General features: G+C 40.7%; 1 long non-coding RNA gene across 3 annotated transcripts in view; it reads right to left on the bottom strand.

The window, feature by feature from the left end:
• LOC108166208 (uncharacterized) overlaps positions 1-17,379 on the bottom strand; it is an 82,237-nt gene that overhangs the window by 13,179 nt on the left and 51,679 nt on the right. For 2 of the 3 annotated variants that reach the window (XR_001776499.1, XR_001776497.1), the window contains exons 6-9: positions 12,705-12,764; positions 10,071-10,188; positions 9,113-9,228; positions 8,855-9,006 (exon numbers count right to left, since the gene is read on the bottom strand). This is a non-coding gene — a long non-coding RNA (uncharacterized LOC108166208). Of the gene's footprint in view, positions 1-8,854; positions 9,007-9,112; positions 9,229-10,070; positions 10,189-12,704; positions 12,765-17,379 lie in introns of those variants that run through there. The other variant, XR_001776498.1, reaches the window with a different exon arrangement.

The following is a 17,379-nucleotide window of genomic DNA, read 5'->3' as shown; positions in this document are numbered from 1 at the left end:
CGTTCATTTTATAGCGTTAACACCGGTGCTGTAAGTGGTCCGGTATGAAATGGGTGATAGAACAATGGTAACGCAGCACTTTTAAATTTCAATAATCAGAATGCAGAAATTGTTTCCGTTGTTTTAAAAGGTCTATGTCAGTCTGCCTTGTCTCCATCGATACACTTCCCGACCGCCCTGCACCTCAGGGGCTTGAAAAAAAACGACGCGCACATTGCGCAAAACTCTGAAACAGGAGAAGCGGGACATAAAACGGAGCAACGAACTAGATGTGAATTATGGCATAAAAACAGAGAATCCGACGCTGAACAGTGAAAAATAAACACATGATGTGAAACACATGACGATTAGGAGGCGCAGTAGGTGATGAGTGAAGATGACTGATGGTCAATAAACGATAAAATAAATGTAGCAACAGGAAAAAAACTAAAGTGGACATAGCAATAAATTAGGGGAGGATAATACTAATCAAATGAAACTAAATGGAAATGAATGAAGAACAAAATGCAAGAATAAACTAAGAAACTAAAGTAAATACAGAGGAATAAACTTGTATGGCAAGACCTTTCGAGCAATAATTAATACAGAGGAGTGTATGGCAAGAAAAACAGACACTATTTCCAGATAAAAGGTAAAATAATATTGTTGAAGTGCCATGGGTTTGTTGAAACCACATCTAATACTGAGAATAAATATATCTTACAGACCATAACAGTAAATAACTTATCAGTTATTTATGTTTTTAATTAGGTTTGATATATTTATTTCTTCAATATTATTTTTCATGTCAATGTTAATGTCATGAGGCTGATGACTCCATGACACTTTGAATTTGACTCATTAGGATTTGATTAAGAACCAGATTTGTTCTTTGTAATTTCTGTCCAGTAAAACTATTAATCTATAAATCAAGACAGGTCTACATAAAGATATAATCCATGTTTCTGTCTCATATTTGTATGGCATTAAAAGGATCTGGAACTTTTGTTTTTCCACTGAAAGCTCTGGTTTGCACAATAAATGCCATGTGGGTGTAGTTTTATGGATGATGCTCTGATGTCCCATTCTCCTGAAGGCAGCGCAGAGCTGCACCACCAGAAACTGACAAACACTSAAGAGAAGAAGAGCTATGATTAATGTAGTTACAGTTCTATCCATGTTTTAATGTTGCAGAGCTCAGTCGTTATGCAAATAGATCAAAGTTTAAACTGCCATGTTGAACATCTTTTATCTGGTCATTTTGTGGAATATTTAACAACTAGAAAATGGAAAAAAATAAGAATATTTTTCCACTCTGATTGACTGCTGTTAGGCCTACCAATTTTAACTTGAATGTTCATTGCATTTTTCATAGACACCTGTGAAAATAATTTCTATTCCCATGACTTTTTTGTTCTCTGGGAAATTATTTGATGATGAATACAGAAACAAGCATAAAAATCAAAACATCTACAATAGTGATAGTAATATTAATAAAATAATGGTCAGTGCAAAGTAGCCTACAAATTCTTTGGTGGGGGGCGGTGAGGGACCTGGATAAAGGCTGGGGGGGCGCTGGCCCAAAAAAGGTTGAGAAACACTGCACTAATACTTGAGATCTCCATTAAATATCCTTAAAACTCCCTATTTTAACAACTCAACCACAAAATATACCTTAATATTCATCAATACCACAATGAAAACCTACTTTACAACCAATCAGTGACAAGGAAAATGAATGGCGTTCCTGAATTGGCTGTTTTGGAAGTGCTATCCAATAGTTTGTCATGTAGCTTTGTAGTGCAGCTTCCCAAGCTGCATTTTCTTTTGAACATTTTAGATATGCTTCATGCAAAAATCTGTGAATAAAAGGATTTTCCACAAATAATTTGGAATCATGTTCCACAGACCAATCTACATAACACTGAACCGTGAATACGCCGGGTTCTACCGGTCCAATTGTTGGCAGGTTTGCAACTAAGACGCAAAAATACAGGACAAAAAATGAAGTGGAACAATGTTGTAATCTGAATTCTGTATTTCAACATCAATTGCATGTGCATCATAAAGCTGCTCAGAAGTGTTCACCCTGAATCCTTCAGGCAAAAAAAAAAAAAAAAAAGTATTAGTAAATTGACAGTGAAAGTTATAAGAAACTGTGGAGGAATTTGGAGCAACTTCACGGGAAGCGGAACCTCCAGAAGGCTGGAGAAGCCTATCGATTTCTAAAATACATTTTAAAAGGTCCCATGCCTGACTTTGGGTTTGACAGCTGGATTTGTGAAGACTTTGAACTAGCACCAGAAAAAGGCTGCTCAGATAACACCTAACAAGACAGCGCTGGTATGGACTGGGCTAAGAGGGTCTTAAGGAGGCAGACAGAACCAGCTGAAGACTCTGATTTACCCGGCACGGAGGGCCGACCCTGGGCAACAGCCGCTAATGGTATGGGAGGATGTTGGAAAAATGTTCAGCTCAAATTTGCATTTAAAAAAAAAATGAAGGGGGGGGGGAGTAAGGGGAGGAGAAGGAATGCCAATGGCAAATTTGGATAACAAGACAACAGAAGAGGGCGAGGAAGACGCAGGGTGGGAAGAGTCAGCAGCATCTTTAATAATATCAGGAAAAAGTCAGAAAATGAAAAATCTGCCTATAGGTATGGGGCTAATTAACAAAGTTTTGTCTGAGAGAGGAATCCAGGGCAAAAGGGAACAGTTAGATTCAATATTCCCCAAAGATTGTCTTCAAAGCTTAAACCGAGGATATTAAATGCATCAGAAATAATAATAATGCAAGTGTGTGTCACTGCTGCCGGCTTCTGTCTCTTTGAACAGGGAAGATTTACAGTGTGTGTGTGCGTGTGTACGTGTGCGCGTGCTTGTGTGTGTGCGTGTGTGTGTGTGTGGGTTGGTATCCGTTGTGTGGGTTGGATGCTTTAAACTCCTGAAATACTGTATTGTTCCCAATCAGCAAACAGCAGTTTGCATGAGAGGGAGGAATATTACCATATCTGCATACATTCAGAGATAAAATACACACCTAAAGCAGCTCCTCCTCTTCCTCCTCCTCCTCTGTGGGCCCTGCGCCCTGGAGATCCCCCATTACAAATTAAAGCTCTTGAAAAAGCATCTGTCTGCCTGGGACATGGTCACCGTAGGACCCCTGTGTGTTGATGAGAAGAGGAACAGCGCAGATGAGCAGAAGTTTATTTTTTTAACACATTCTTCTGCATTCTAAAGACAGCCACATTTGTCTTCACAATTGAACCGTGGTCCCGTGACAATCTCTCAGTATATGACAAGTCAGGGAACGGCTGGTCTAATTCAGATGTGCATGTGCTTCCGCAGAGCAGCTCGCCTGCTGTTAAGCTAAGGCATCAGATACAGATTTGTCTTTCTTCCTCTTCTTGGTTCTTCCATGTCCCTGAGAGTTAAAGTCTCAGTGAAGCTCGCTAACTTCCGTGGTGCCATGTGGAGATAATCATTTTACATTTAGCCGTGGGATTGAAAGAAGCTATAATGTAGAACTTAGTTTAAAAGAATAGGTTGTTTTTTTTGCCTTTTAAGTGCGCTGTCAGAAGTATGTGCTTTTGATTAATCAGTGTCTAAAGACTCCAATGCACAAAGCGTCAACAGGGACAAACATCAGTGGAAGTTCCCCCTCTGTTGGTTCACATCATGCTGTCTCTATTCAGCGCATCTGAAACCATGGCAATGACAACAACCGACAGCTTGGATATGTTATCTGCCTGGACAATAAGATGTAACAATCTACCACAAATCTGGAACAAACTTCCAGAAAACTACAGAACTGCTGAAAAACTGAGTTTCTTCAAATCAAGGCTAAAACCCGCCTGTGTTAAGCTGCCTTTGGCCCATAAAAAACAACATATTTGATGTGTATTGATGATTTTAACAATGGAAGTCAACAAAATCTAATGTCTATTTCTGGTTTCTACAACTGTTGACTCTCTGACATGTTTGTGATGTTTTTATGTTGTCATGATGAAAGCACTTTGACTGCCTTGTTGCTGAAATGTGCTACACAAATAAAGACTGACTGCCTGAATCCAGCGCAGACCACAGTAGTGGAGTGTGACATTAACCTGGTTCCTCCCCAGTCAGCTGCGACCAGATTCGTCTCCGTTTGCAGATGCTGCGCCGTTCGTCAGTGGTGGTACAAGCCTAGTCAGACATTGTGTGCAAGCCATTTGATTGGCAGCGGACCACATTTGTTGATTGGCCCGACAAATCCACAACGAGACTGTAGTAGTTGGCGAGCTGCAAGTTGATATTTCCATGGTCAGTCTTTGAGAGTCTAAACCTTTGGAAGAGTGCAAACAGGGTCAACTAGACGGAGCAACCCGCAACAAACAATTATACCAAGAGATTTCAGAGAAACTAGGCGCCAAACGGTTAACTCGCAAAATGACATCATGGCAGCGTTGGCCACAGCTCATGGTCCACCCACAGTCCTGCTCTTGTAAATGCTCAGATAAACATGATCACACTGCAAATGGAGACACACTCCACTTAACCGAACCAGATATTAATCAGCCAGAGTGAGCCTCGACAATGGAGAAAACTTTAGACTTGGCAACAAACAAGAATAAACTACACAGGTCCTTTTTGTTGTGACTGGCGCCTACAGTGTCCTTGATGAAGCATTCCTGACCCCTGAACCTTTCCACCGAGTCTTCAGAAGCAAACCAATCAGGTCAGTCAGAGGACAGAGTGTACCTGAGTGTAAGTTGTTCTTAGTCTGAATCCAGCTGTTCTGTGAAGGCCTCAGAGGTTTGTTAGAGAACATCAGTGAACAAATAGTTCCTCTGTGACTCTGGGGACAGGTTCTTCATTCAGGTGAGAGAATTGATCAGCTGTAATACAAGTCATGCATCAAACAAAGTTGCTTTTAGTGCAAAAGTGATATGGCATCAATAGTTGTTGAAAGAAACAATAAGCAGTCAAATTACATGGGCACGAGTTACCATTCTTTGCTAATTTCATATACGTTTAAAAAAATAAAATCCTCTACTGTAAGAAGAACAATCTGAGCAGAATTATGAGCTGAAAGTTGACAAGCTTAGAAAACTTACAGGTTTCTGTCAAAATCATTGGGGATAGCAAAGTGTTGGAAAGTGGAACAATTCACAACAAGTTCTTGGAACATACATTACACTGGACTCGAAGCACAAATCTCTCTAACCGTTTGTCCATAGGAACTTATCTGAAGGCAAGTTGCAGCAGAAAAAAAGATGTCATGGCATTTTGGGTGAAATAAACCTTTAATATCCCATGTAGAGAAAGGGAGCTAATACAGCCATCGCTGTAGTTGAACCAAACGCTGGTGTTGTGCTCCTAAAACAAACAGTTTCCTGCTAGGCAGCCCTCAAATATGGAAGGCCAATTCAGCATGGCAATAAGTTAAGAATTACCATGGAAGAACTCCTGATTTGAGCCCCTTAGCCCTTTTCCCAGCAGCTTGTTTACAGTCGGACTCACTGAAGGTTGACCCCGGCTCTTGTCAACCTTGAGCAGGTCTCTGACTCCGGGCCAGTCCCATCTGACGCCTCTGTCCGTTTGCAGAACTCAGAGGGCTGAGGGGTCAGCTCCGTTCTTACACCGTCAAGCCCCCTTTGCCTAGATCCTCGCTCTGCCAACTCCACTTACTGTCTCCTGCCCCTTCTCCCGCTCCCTTCTCCAATCCGCTGCTACCTCTGACCGACCCTGATACATAGCAGAGCACCACAAGACGCCGTTTCCCTCTCAGCCAACAGGGAGGGTTATGTGTTGTGTTATCTCTCGCTATCCGTGCTTTTCTCCACTTTTTTTTTTTCCAAAACTGTCGGCTCACATTGCATTACAGCTCCTTGCTATAAGACTCCGAGCCATTGCAAAAGGATCAGCTTCTATTAGGGCACCTATTATCATCTCAAATCAGTCGTATTTTAGCATTTAAGTGTCGAAAGTTCACGCTGGATTTTCCAGCACCATGCCTGAAGGTAAAGAAGGCACATCAGGCGGCCGCCGATAACATGTTCTCTCTCTCTTTCTCTCTTTTTTTCCCCACTCTCTCGTTCTCTAACATCCTGACTGTTTTTGAAATTACGAGAGATTTCACAGGGCCGGCGCTAGGCGTGATGAAATGCTCACTGAAAGTGCCTGGCACTAGCAATAAACGTTCACAATGTTCAGCCAGTTGTTGCACAGTGCGCCCAATATTAAGCTAATCAGTCACTTTTGTCTTCTAGGCAACGCTTGAGTCCTCTTTTACAATTCTATTTACCATTTCAAGTGAAGCCACCCCCTCCTGTGCCCACTGCCCACTCCCTGCATCCACACACACACACACACACACGCACACACACGCACACACACACACACCCCGCCCTCCCACCTCCCATCTGACCCGAGGCTGTTCATCTCTAATGAAAGAGAAGATAACGCGCAGACAGCCGGGATCACACACCAAGAAGCCTGCCCTACATATAGAGCCATTCTGTCCACCAAATACTTCACAAGATGTCACTGACATTATTTAAAGTGATTACATTTAGCGGGAGTGAATGTCACGGAGCGGCACAATTACTCTCGTGGCAAATTTAGCCCTTCTGACAATTTCCCCCCTACAGGTTTTCTCCCTCACTGTGCGTGTGTAAACCCCGCAAAAAAACCACTAAGTGTGCCGTCGTGGATGCAAGCGAGAGCGGCGCATGGTGAAACAAAGAAAATGCTGGCTTATGTCTCAATCCAAGAGGAAACATTTGCTGTCAAGTGAGTTCATTTTGGTAAATGACGTGAGAACGCTGGTGCTGGCCTTGGAACGGCTTCTCCACATCTCACAGCACAGACTGATGCCGTTTTATTTTTTTCTGACTTAACTAGAGTTTGAAGAGACATATTGATTACATCCATTAAGTCACTGCATATACACAAGCTGCATTTCTATCGACCTTAAAATTGTGTTAACTGGAATTATGAAAATCAGTTTGCCAATTGTGAAAAAACTCACTTTCCTCTCTTAGGTTTTTAGATCTTGTTTTTTTACAACTTGTTTTTCAGCTGTATCCAAGATAGTGTATTTCAGTGGAAACACTTTGATGTCATACAAGTTATGTGATCAACAACTGGATGTTACTACTGACAAAAAAGATGAAGACGATGACAGGAAGTGGTAGGTGGATGTTTTTGTAACGACTGAACGTGTAAACAACCTTATCTGCTGTTCTTATTTAATGCAAACACCACAATTGTGAAGTCATGTTTGTTCGACACTGGCAGAATATCAAAGTTTTGCGAACATTTCTAATGGAAATGCAGCAACTGTCTTGAAATATTTCACTTACACCTTCAGCCTTTTCTTGCATTGTCAAATTGAAGTCACAAATTTGAATTTTATGGTATTTTATGTGACAGATCAATACGAAGTAGTGCACGTTTGTGATGTAAAAGGAAGTAAAATGTTGCCACCATTATGGAATGAAAAGGTTTTGCTACAAGGACTTTCTTCTTGCCACTCTCTCACAAAGAGTGTATCAGCATAGCATCGTACCAGAATGGGTTACGGTTATTTCTGCAAGACATATTTAGTTACTCCATAGTCCAAAAAAGTAGCATTATAACATCACTGTAGGTACTTGCAGACATGAACACACACATTAAGTCATTCTCACTTACCCACGCACATACACACACACACACACACACACACATACACACACACACAAAATAATTGAGATTCTTTCTCACAAGGACATGCAGAGCCTGCAGCAAGTGCTTAATTGCACAAGCTATCATTACACGGAAAATCAACAATTTTAAAAATACACCGAGCACCTTTCATCTTCACCCTCCTCTAATCGCACCAGTAAGAGCCGTCTGGAAGGGAGCTTGATGTAGTCAAACTATCTAAACAGCGCCAGCGGGTGCCTCGCAATCAGCACCACTGATGCAGATACTTTTGGACACGGCGGAGTGCCGCAACTCCGCCTCGCGCCGCTGCCATTCCTCTCGCCATCTCGTCTCCAGTGAGGAATCAGATGTGACCCCGTGTGCCATGTTTGCCTGTCTCGCCTGTAGTGAACAGCAGAGGAAATAATGGGCCAGAATTGTGCAAACCGACACAGATCTCTCTCCCGCCGTCGCGTTGGTCTGGGCTTTGCCTCTGAAAAGTGATTCTGGAGGCTGTTGTTGAAAGCGAGCCGTTACCCGCTTCTGTCTTTTTATAGCGGCAAGGATGCGCCTGTCACCCTTCATCCCGACTGAATCGCTGGTCTCAGCCCTTAGGGAAATGATATAATGAGGACCTCTATGTCCTCTCTTTGCCTCATTGCAACCGTAAACGCTTCACCCAGCCGGTGCTTTTGACCGGCTGAGGTGGAACTATCGGCCTGGAACAGAGTGCAGCAGTCCATCAGGTCCGTGTAATGTGCCGTCTGAATTTTCACAGCTTCTACATTTGCATTAACGCAGGTTTCATTTAAATCAGGCCTTTGTGGATCTACTAGAATATTAGAGTTTCATCAGTGGTTAGTTAATTTTGCTGTCTTCAATGGTGAAAGCCAAATGGGGCAAAAAAAAAAAAGAAAATCTATTTAGAATCAGCTTTTTTCTTTTGCTACTTCTAAATAATTGAGCAGTTCTGCTGAGTTTGTGTGTAGCAATTAGCAGAAACAAGCTTAGGGACCAAGTGGCATTCCAGGTCAAAGGCCAACTCACATTTGAGGCTGACGAACACAACCGACTCCCAATTTACACACAGTGGCCCAACCTCTTAGCCTTATTATTGACAAATGCATAACAGCAATGTCAAGTGCTCAAGGGTGATCTTTTTTTGTTTTGTATTTTTTTCTCTCTTTTTTTTTTCTTTCCCCGTTTCCTGATCCGGGACTCCCTGGAGTATGGTGCAGAAACATATTCTCTTCAAACAATCCCAATGACAGCCAAATAGCCTGCTTGTCGCTTGTAAAAAACCTTCTAATGATGCGAGTCAGGGGAGCGCCCCGCCTTGTTGTAGCAGACGACTCCCCTGTGTACGACAGAAAGCAGAAGAGAGGGGAAAAAAAATAATAATCATGTTTCCCCCAAATCATTGCTTCTTGTGAAACCGACGACACCAGAGCATCTAAACAAACCTCTTCTCAGACGGTCTCGCTCCTGCTTTTCTGCTCCGCTAAGTCAACATTCATTACAATAACCATTAAATTTCCATTTTCAAACAGCTTTTGCACGCAGTCGCAGACCGGAAAATCTATTGGAAAAAAAATTGGACATGATAGGTACATGAGTGGAAACAGGGGTTCTTGGTGGTGCCGTTGCCTCGCGTTACTACGGAGGCAATGGTTCTGAGTCCCCCTGGCTCCCCCCTCATCTTTCATATGAAAATTAGAACAAAGATGTTAGGAAGTTGGATGTTTGCTGTCTGGGGCTCTGGAAATATTTGGGGGGGAAGAAGGTAAAATCACCTTCATGTATCCCTAATGTGATTTCTTGTTAGAGATTGTAATCGCAGACACGACATGTTTGCACCTCTCAGGTTTGAAAATGCTGGCAGCTAATCTTGGATATGCACGTTTTCAGAAAGGTTCCCTCCCTGTATTTGTTAAAGGATTTTATTTCAGGATGTATGATTTGCTCTTATGATGATTTTCAAATTTATTTTGTAAGCTAACTCACAACAGTCTATGAAATTAAGCGTGAAAGATGTGGGGGGTTTTTTATGTTTGTAATTTTACATGCTTGAGTTCTCTGGTAGAAGTGGGATAATAAACCCAACGAGTTCACGGAAAGTTGACAAAAACAAGACACTTTGCAAAATTTTCAAAAAACTAAAGCCTACAGAGTAAACATTTCACAAACTGTTTCAATTAGTGGTAATCGTATCTTTAATCTAGGTTTGGCTTGTCTGATTCAGTTTTTAAGCATGTCTAATGCTTACATGTTTTTAAATATCTTTAAAAATATTTTAAAAAAGATACTGTTTTTGTGTTTCCACAAAAAGGATTTTATAAATCTTAAGCTGTGTCTCGAACCCATATTGTTTGGAACTAGAGGTGATCAAATGCATCCCAGACTGTAAAACTATAAACATACCTTTAGCTTAGCAGCAACAGGAAGCTTTGAAGCAGATTCTGACGTTAGCATTGTTAGCAGCTAATGGTTAGCCAGTTGCAGTCTCTTCTTCTCTCTTTTCTCCAGAGGACCTAAATTGCTGCAACAAAAACAGTTTAGAAGTGACTGTGTGCTTTCTATTGTTTGTAGACGACTAGTTTAGACATGCTTAACATGCTAATAAAAACCAATTTTTGGCTAATAAAATAGTTTTTTATAAGCGGAAAGGCTAATAAAATTGGTTTTAATTAGCCAATTTTGTCAACACAACAGGGCAATAACTAAAGCTACTACCTTTTATACTTTAAAGTAAGAAAAAACATAGATGTAAACATGTCAAAGTTAAAACATCTTGACATGCCAGACTATAAAAATAGTTGATTAACTATGTGAGACAGTCCTGCTTCCAAAGAGTGGACTACCTTGGACATCTTTTTTATTTTATTTTATTTTTATGTTTTTAAGATTAGCCAGCCCTTCTTTTTGTATGTAGAAAGTTGGACTTTTTAGCAGAGCTCCGGTCCAAATTGACCCATTTGACTGCAACTTTGGCTTTTCTGTCTAGTCAACAGAAACGTCCCTAAGAGGTTTACCTTGATACTGTGGGATTTAGTGTCACAAGATGCCATTTGCCTCGGCAACCAGTGATGTGATGATACACCAGAGGTTAAAATAATAATTTTAAATAGCCAAAACTTTTGTAGCACATTTCCTTTATTCCATTTTTGAATTGTTCATAAAGTATTCATTTGCGCCGAATATCATAGCTGAAGCCACAGTTACATGCTAACCCTCATGAAAATGACCAAACAAATTTACAGGCTAATTAGAAAACCAGAGAGCGAACATAGATGATCCTTGATCTTAAGGGAGCAGGCCAAGTTCACAGTGAGATCACACAGCTTCCATTAAAAACAGATGATCTTCATGTTCACTGAGCACATGACAGGGCGGCCAACGAGAGCACGGTGCAGGAGGCTCTGTGTCTTAATGCCAAGAAAGTGGGAGTGCTAACGGGTCCTGATTAGCTCCGTTTATCTCTAATTAATTACCTTTACCTAATTAGATGCTCTGTTTCAGCTAGACACGGAGTCAAGTAGACTAGATTATTAGTGTGCTCATCGTGCCTTTATAAAGGGTTGAAATTAATGTTACGTGCAAAAGAATCCGCTGCTTTAATTGCACAGGTGTTGCCTTATGGCAACACTTCATCATCCGCCGGCTCCCCAGGATTATTAGCAGGGATCCTTACAAAGGGACTCCTCTGTGAACTGCACCGTCGCAGCAGCTCATTAGTTAGGCTTGTTATTGTATTATTTATTACATTTGGCCTTCCCCCATTGCCCATATTGATTCATGGGTCCTGTTTTTTTTTTGTTTTTTAAACTCCTTCTCTTCCCGGTTGTCTGTTATTCCAAAGCCAGTTAGCGAGTTAATTTTCAAAGACCTAGAGCTATTTAAAAAAAAAAGAAAAAGAAAAAAGAAAGAATAGGAAAGAAAGAAAACGTGGAAGAGCATATTCTCACACTAACATCTCCTGTTTTAAAGATAAGCCCCCCCAATACATTTTTAAATAGCTTCCTGTGATAAACAAGAAAAACGCTCAAACTGAAAAAAGAGAAGAAATATGAGGGGAAATTAATTGGATTATAACTAACATTGCATTAATAAAATAAAACATTTAAATCCCTACAGTGGGTTTTTGGATATTGAAAGAAAAAAAAAGATTTTCTATTAACTTTTAAGCTACAAAATAGGAATCCATTTTACATTCAAAGGTACCTTGAAGATAAGCTCAACATTTAGGACTGATAATCTTGTTTTACTTGTGTTTAATGAAGTGTTTGCCAGGGTTACTGACCTTGGCAAATAAAAAGAAAAAAAATGAGGCAAGAAAAAGTCAAACTTTGACTGAAAAAATAATGAAGCTGAGAGGGGCAGGATGTAACGGTTAACAACTGAAAATCCACTGGGCCTTTTCCCCGTTTAAAGCTGCTGAATTGATGGACAGCCTTTTTTTTCCCTGAGTTTTAGTTGAGTTTTACTCGCTGCAGTCTTATTTAAAACAATTGGTGCCAATATTAAGAAAAGTGTACTCTATTTCCTGCTGCAAGAATAGCAGAAGTAAAGGAAGTTTAAAAAATGTTTTTTTCTTGAGTTTACTGCAGAATGATCCATCTGTTCCAAATTCAGCAGCGTTCCTCCATGAGTTCCTCCCGGGAATCCCAAAGTTCTGTACTGGTGGATCCTTCAGATCTGATTACACTCTCCTGGCTTTAGGCTCATTCATTTGTCAGATGCATCATTCACACTAGACACACAGGTGTACACTGATTGTAGAAGTTTAAGATCCAGAATTGCAGATGGTTAGAAATGCAACTTGGAGTTTATCTGCTCTTTGTGGCATCAATAAATAAAGCTCAATTGGACGTAAACAGCTGCTGCAACCTGAAAGAAGTTTAGGATGAACTTTAGCTTCATCATGCAGAAGAGAATCGTTTTTTAGGGAAAGGATCCGATTTTCTGTTGTTGCTCTTAAATGAGAATATTTGAAAATGTTGCAAGAAAAACAAAAACCCAAAAATAAAGAAAGTAATAACAATCCATCAGCTATACCTGCGTGTCTTTACTGGGTCGTGGGGTCCAGTGGTCATTGGTCAAGAAGCGGAGAACGTCCTGGACAAGACAAGAGAAAAACACATTGATAGAAATGAAGTGGCTGAGGCCATGTTTTCAAATAAGAATAGAAAAATAAGTTATCATCCCACAGCAGGGAAGTTCAGGTGCATTAGCACCAGTGTAACAGATCATCAAGGCATGTAGGTTCACACACAGACGAAAATATGAAAATATATGAAAAACAACAAAATAGAAAAAATAATCTACTGGGCAAAATTTCAACATAAAATCAAAAATAGTGCATTCTGATCCAAAGGGAAGTACAGCTGAGCAGGATGGTTAGTTTTTTTAAAATGTACAAAATATGTTCAACTCTGTCATTCTCTTTCCGTCGGCCTGCCAGTTTGCTTCCCTTCTCAGCTATTATCACCTTATTCTCCACAGCCTGCATTCTTCCTCAACTGTCCCCATTTGCCTCTCATTGTTTGCTTTTCGTTTCCTCCTCTGCCTCGGTATTTAAGATCCTTCACTTTCATTGGTGTGCACATTACTCAGTACTATCACAGTCTTCACCTCTGCTACTGTTTCCATGTTCCTGTGCATCACTATAAGGTTCTTTTTGTTATTCTTTTGGTTATGCTTACTAAAAACTCATCTATCTTTTGCATACACTCGAGTACTGCCAGCCTTCATATGCAATTTTGCTCAAAAATCTCAATCACAGTTCATTCTGGGTGTTCTCCTATTCACTTGGATTCCTCTCCTGTAGATTTTCAACCGGGCCAATCAGAGAACAGAAGAAGTTGTGAACGATGATGATTATCTGCATTGCTTTAGAATTGTAGTCTGTCTGTAGTTTCAGAAATGGCAGCAGAGGTAACGTATGAAGCTGTTCAGTCAGTGCTGGACACGCTTCTAAATATTGAATAAACTTCAACAGTCGCCTCTTGCCACTTCTCACTTCATTGTGGATGATGGTTGTTCACAGCACATGCAATTTCCAGTAGGTTTTTAAGTACCAAACTGGCTTATTACAAAAGTCACAGCCAAATTGTATCCAATATTGATTGGGTAAAATTTAAAACCAAAACACAGTCCACACCTCCAGGAAGAAATTGTTTCTCGATAATCCAGGGTTCAGACGCTTTGTGCGAAGAAAATTGCGTAAAAAGAGAGGCTGGATTTTTACCAAATAACACATCAGGACCGTTACCTTTTTTAAATGTTTAATTTGTTTGACAAACACAAAGAAGAATATTGCTACCTTCCTAAAATAAGGTGGCATTTTCAGTAATTTTTTGGAAAAAGTGTTTTTTTTTTTTTTTGGCCAGATCATCTTTTGGAAAAAAAATAACTTAGGCCACTGGCAATGTGAATTAAGTATGCATTTGGACCGAATATTACATGGAACTGAAGATTTTGGGAAGAAAAAAGGAAAATGGGAAGTATGGAAAGGGTCTTTCCTCTTTATCCCGAACTCAGTTCCATCATCCTTTTCTTTCTTTCCTCCAATTCCACATTACATTGTTTCAGAGAGGGGGGAGAAGGGGGAGGTAGAGGGGGCAAGGCTGACAGCTTGAGGAAGTCTGATGTCCTGGCACCTAAATAGCCCTGGCAAAGAAGTGCATGATGCAGTGAAGGGAGGAATGTGGAGGGAGAGGGAAAGACAGCCCGGGGGAAGCGCTCCGCTGGACTTGCATATGGTCCTCTCCTGGTCAGCTCCTCCACCGCTTCCTCCTCACCACTTATGGGCCCTCGCAACCGCGTCTTATGGCACCTTTGCCAATAAGAATGGGCAAGGCAACAGAAACCAAGCATGCTCAAGGCCACTGACCTGGAAATGCGGCTCAACCTAGCAAGCCCACTCACTAACCCCTGCTGGATTTGTATAGCCAGGAGAATGTACCTCCCCCCATCCACCCCTCCTTACCCATGAATACACTTCATATCACGCTCAGCTTCCTGGCAGTTGTTGTTATTGTCCTCCAATGAATGTGGAAACGCTCAGTCCAAATATGTATACAAGCATGACAAGGCAGATTAAAACACCAATATCTCGCGACGCATTTCGCCACGGTAACGTCAGGCATTAGCAGGAGCTGGGGTGACAGCGTTAGAAGCCGTACCGTCCGTGTCTTCTTTAAAGTCCTCAGCTGTAATCGTCTTTGGTGGGCTGTGACGGGCATCTAGATAGATCTCCACCACTTCTCTCTGTACTCACTTCAGGATATCACACTTTAAAAGCAGCTTCTAGATTTCAGATTTCTCCCTAGCAAATGCTGATCATCCCTGACATTTTCTTTCGGTGAAAGAAAAACAAAAGCTTCACCGATCAACGCTAATAAATGACTGGAATTAGCAAAGATGACGTGACACCGTCTGTCATCAGCCATTACAAATCAATGGGCCCTCCAGTTGCGCAGGCTTATTCCCAGCGGCCTAACTTCTTTAAGAGTACGGCAGGTGTTTTTTAATACGCGATGAAAGGCTGCGCTTCATGAAACGTGAGGGACATGTGACGATTCGAATGCGACCAGGAGCTGCTCGTTGAGACGAGACGAGACGAGACAGGGAATCAAGCGTCACTTTCTAGAAGCGATGGTGTGGGCTTTAAACTGAAGTATCTTAACTTGTGTCACGTTTAGGAACAATTAGAGTCCGTTTGATGTTCGATGGGAGAGAAGGCTGCTCATTTTAGACGTTTAGCATTTCAAGTACGCTGACATATTCCACTTGAGACAAACAGGCTGCATCCGCTGATAGTGTAATGACAGGCATTGCTTTAGCTTGTCTTACATTTGCGTCGTAATCAAGTATAAAACGTGTAACAATGACCTAAATCAGCTCCATACTGTCGATTGATGGGACTCCTTTCATCCTATTATGTTACACACACACACGACAGCATGGAACTGGTTTGAAGTCAGATGTCTGTCATGCTGTTATTTGCTTGATCTCTTCCATCAGTCAGGCAAAACATTATGACCACCGACAAGTGAAGTGAAAAGCGCTGATTATGTTTTCATTATGGCACCTGTTAGTGTTTGGGCAGCTAAATGAATATTTTGTCCTAAAACAATGTGCTCCCAAAGTTGGGGTTGGGAATATCCAAGTCTTCAAGTACTCTTCAGAAATTAACTTAAATAGCAGAAATGACAAAGAGACAGCATGTGTATTTTAGAAATGCTGTGAAAGATACAAAGCAGAGCTTGAAAAACAAATAAAAGCAGTAAACGGTGATGCTGATGGAGCTTTCATTGAACCACTCTGAGACTCAATAGTGAGTCATGACCTTCGTATTTTGATTTGTCAGGCTGAAGCTAGAAGATTTGGTAACTACTCTGTTCACAGAGTGTTTTGAGTCAATTTGAAATCGGACAAATTGTAACGAGAGGGTCAGAGCATCACAAAACCTCTGGCTAATGGGTTCCTGGTGCACAGGTAATGCATGTTTTGGTGCTTGACTAATCAACTAATGCATGTGTTCTAGCTTGCAAAATATCAACAAATGAAAATCTCAAAGTGGATTAACAATATGTAAAACAGAAATTCCAAAGCGTTTTTCTTTGGTTCTTTGATTAGCTCTAATTCAAAATCTAAAATACAGAAGACAAGTCAACCTTGGTCTGGACTATTATTCACTGGTTACAGTTTCTTCAATATCAAAACAGATTTGAATATTTGAGGACTCACTATTCTGAGTAAATGTGAATCCCCCTCAAGCATAAAATCAACAAAAAGTCCAGTTAAAGCTAAACTAGACTTTTTCCTTCAATGACAGTAGGACAAAAGTGATAAGGTGTCACATATCACTGACGTCCTTTTAGACTAAGCAATCTGTAACTCCCTCTACTGACTGTGAGATCCACTCCACACCACTCCTGTGGTTTCACAAGGTTACTTAGATCTTCTAAATCTAAGGCTGCTTGTCAGTAAAACTAGAGGTTTTGCTGCGATCCAGCCCTCTCGTTTAGACATCAACAGTGATCCAGGTTTCTGACACAAGCACTTTTTGAAACCTGGTCGCAGAGTGAAACCTTTCGGAAACACTCTCCGTGGAGGTGGGAAGTATTCCGCAGGTGTGAAAGTACACATGTACAGAATGCGTGGTTCCTAGGTTTGTTCTACGGATCCACCGGCAGACAAAGAAAACAAAACAATGGTGGATAGCACTGTGCTCTGTTGTGCTACTTAAACTCGGTGGTGGAGAAAGTACTCGAAAAATGTACTTGAGTAAAAGTACAAATACACAGACAAAAATGTACTAAAGTAAAAGTAAAAAGTACTGTCTTTTAAAAATACTTATGTATTAAAAGTAAAAGTACTTGCTGAATGCATTACCTAATCCCTAATACAATATCATTAAGTGAACCGATTGTATTTCATTTGAATACATTAGGAATGTGCCATTTTAATGAACAATGCCACAGATAAAGCATGTTTTTATTATGTTTACTCTCTGTAACATAGTTTAGACTTAGATATGTGATTCTATGTATCATAATTTCAGGGATGGAAACATCTTGTCTCCTGTCCTAACATAGCATGAACTTCACTTTTTGCCACTAGTGGTATTTATTTTTAAAAGAAATCCAACTGAAAGGGGATGGAAAGAAAGTGGGTGGGGGAGGACATGCAACCGAGGAGCCAAGTAGCAGAGTTGTAGTCAAGA

The sequence above is a fragment of the Poecilia reticulata genome, linkage group LG4, assembly GCF_000633615.1.
Source record: "Poecilia reticulata strain Guanapo linkage group LG4, Guppy_female_1.0+MT, whole genome shotgun sequence".
Taxonomy (NCBI): Eukaryota; Metazoa; Chordata; class Actinopteri; order Cyprinodontiformes; family Poeciliidae; genus Poecilia; species Poecilia reticulata.
This window is presented reverse-complemented; position numbering and strand designations above follow the sequence as displayed.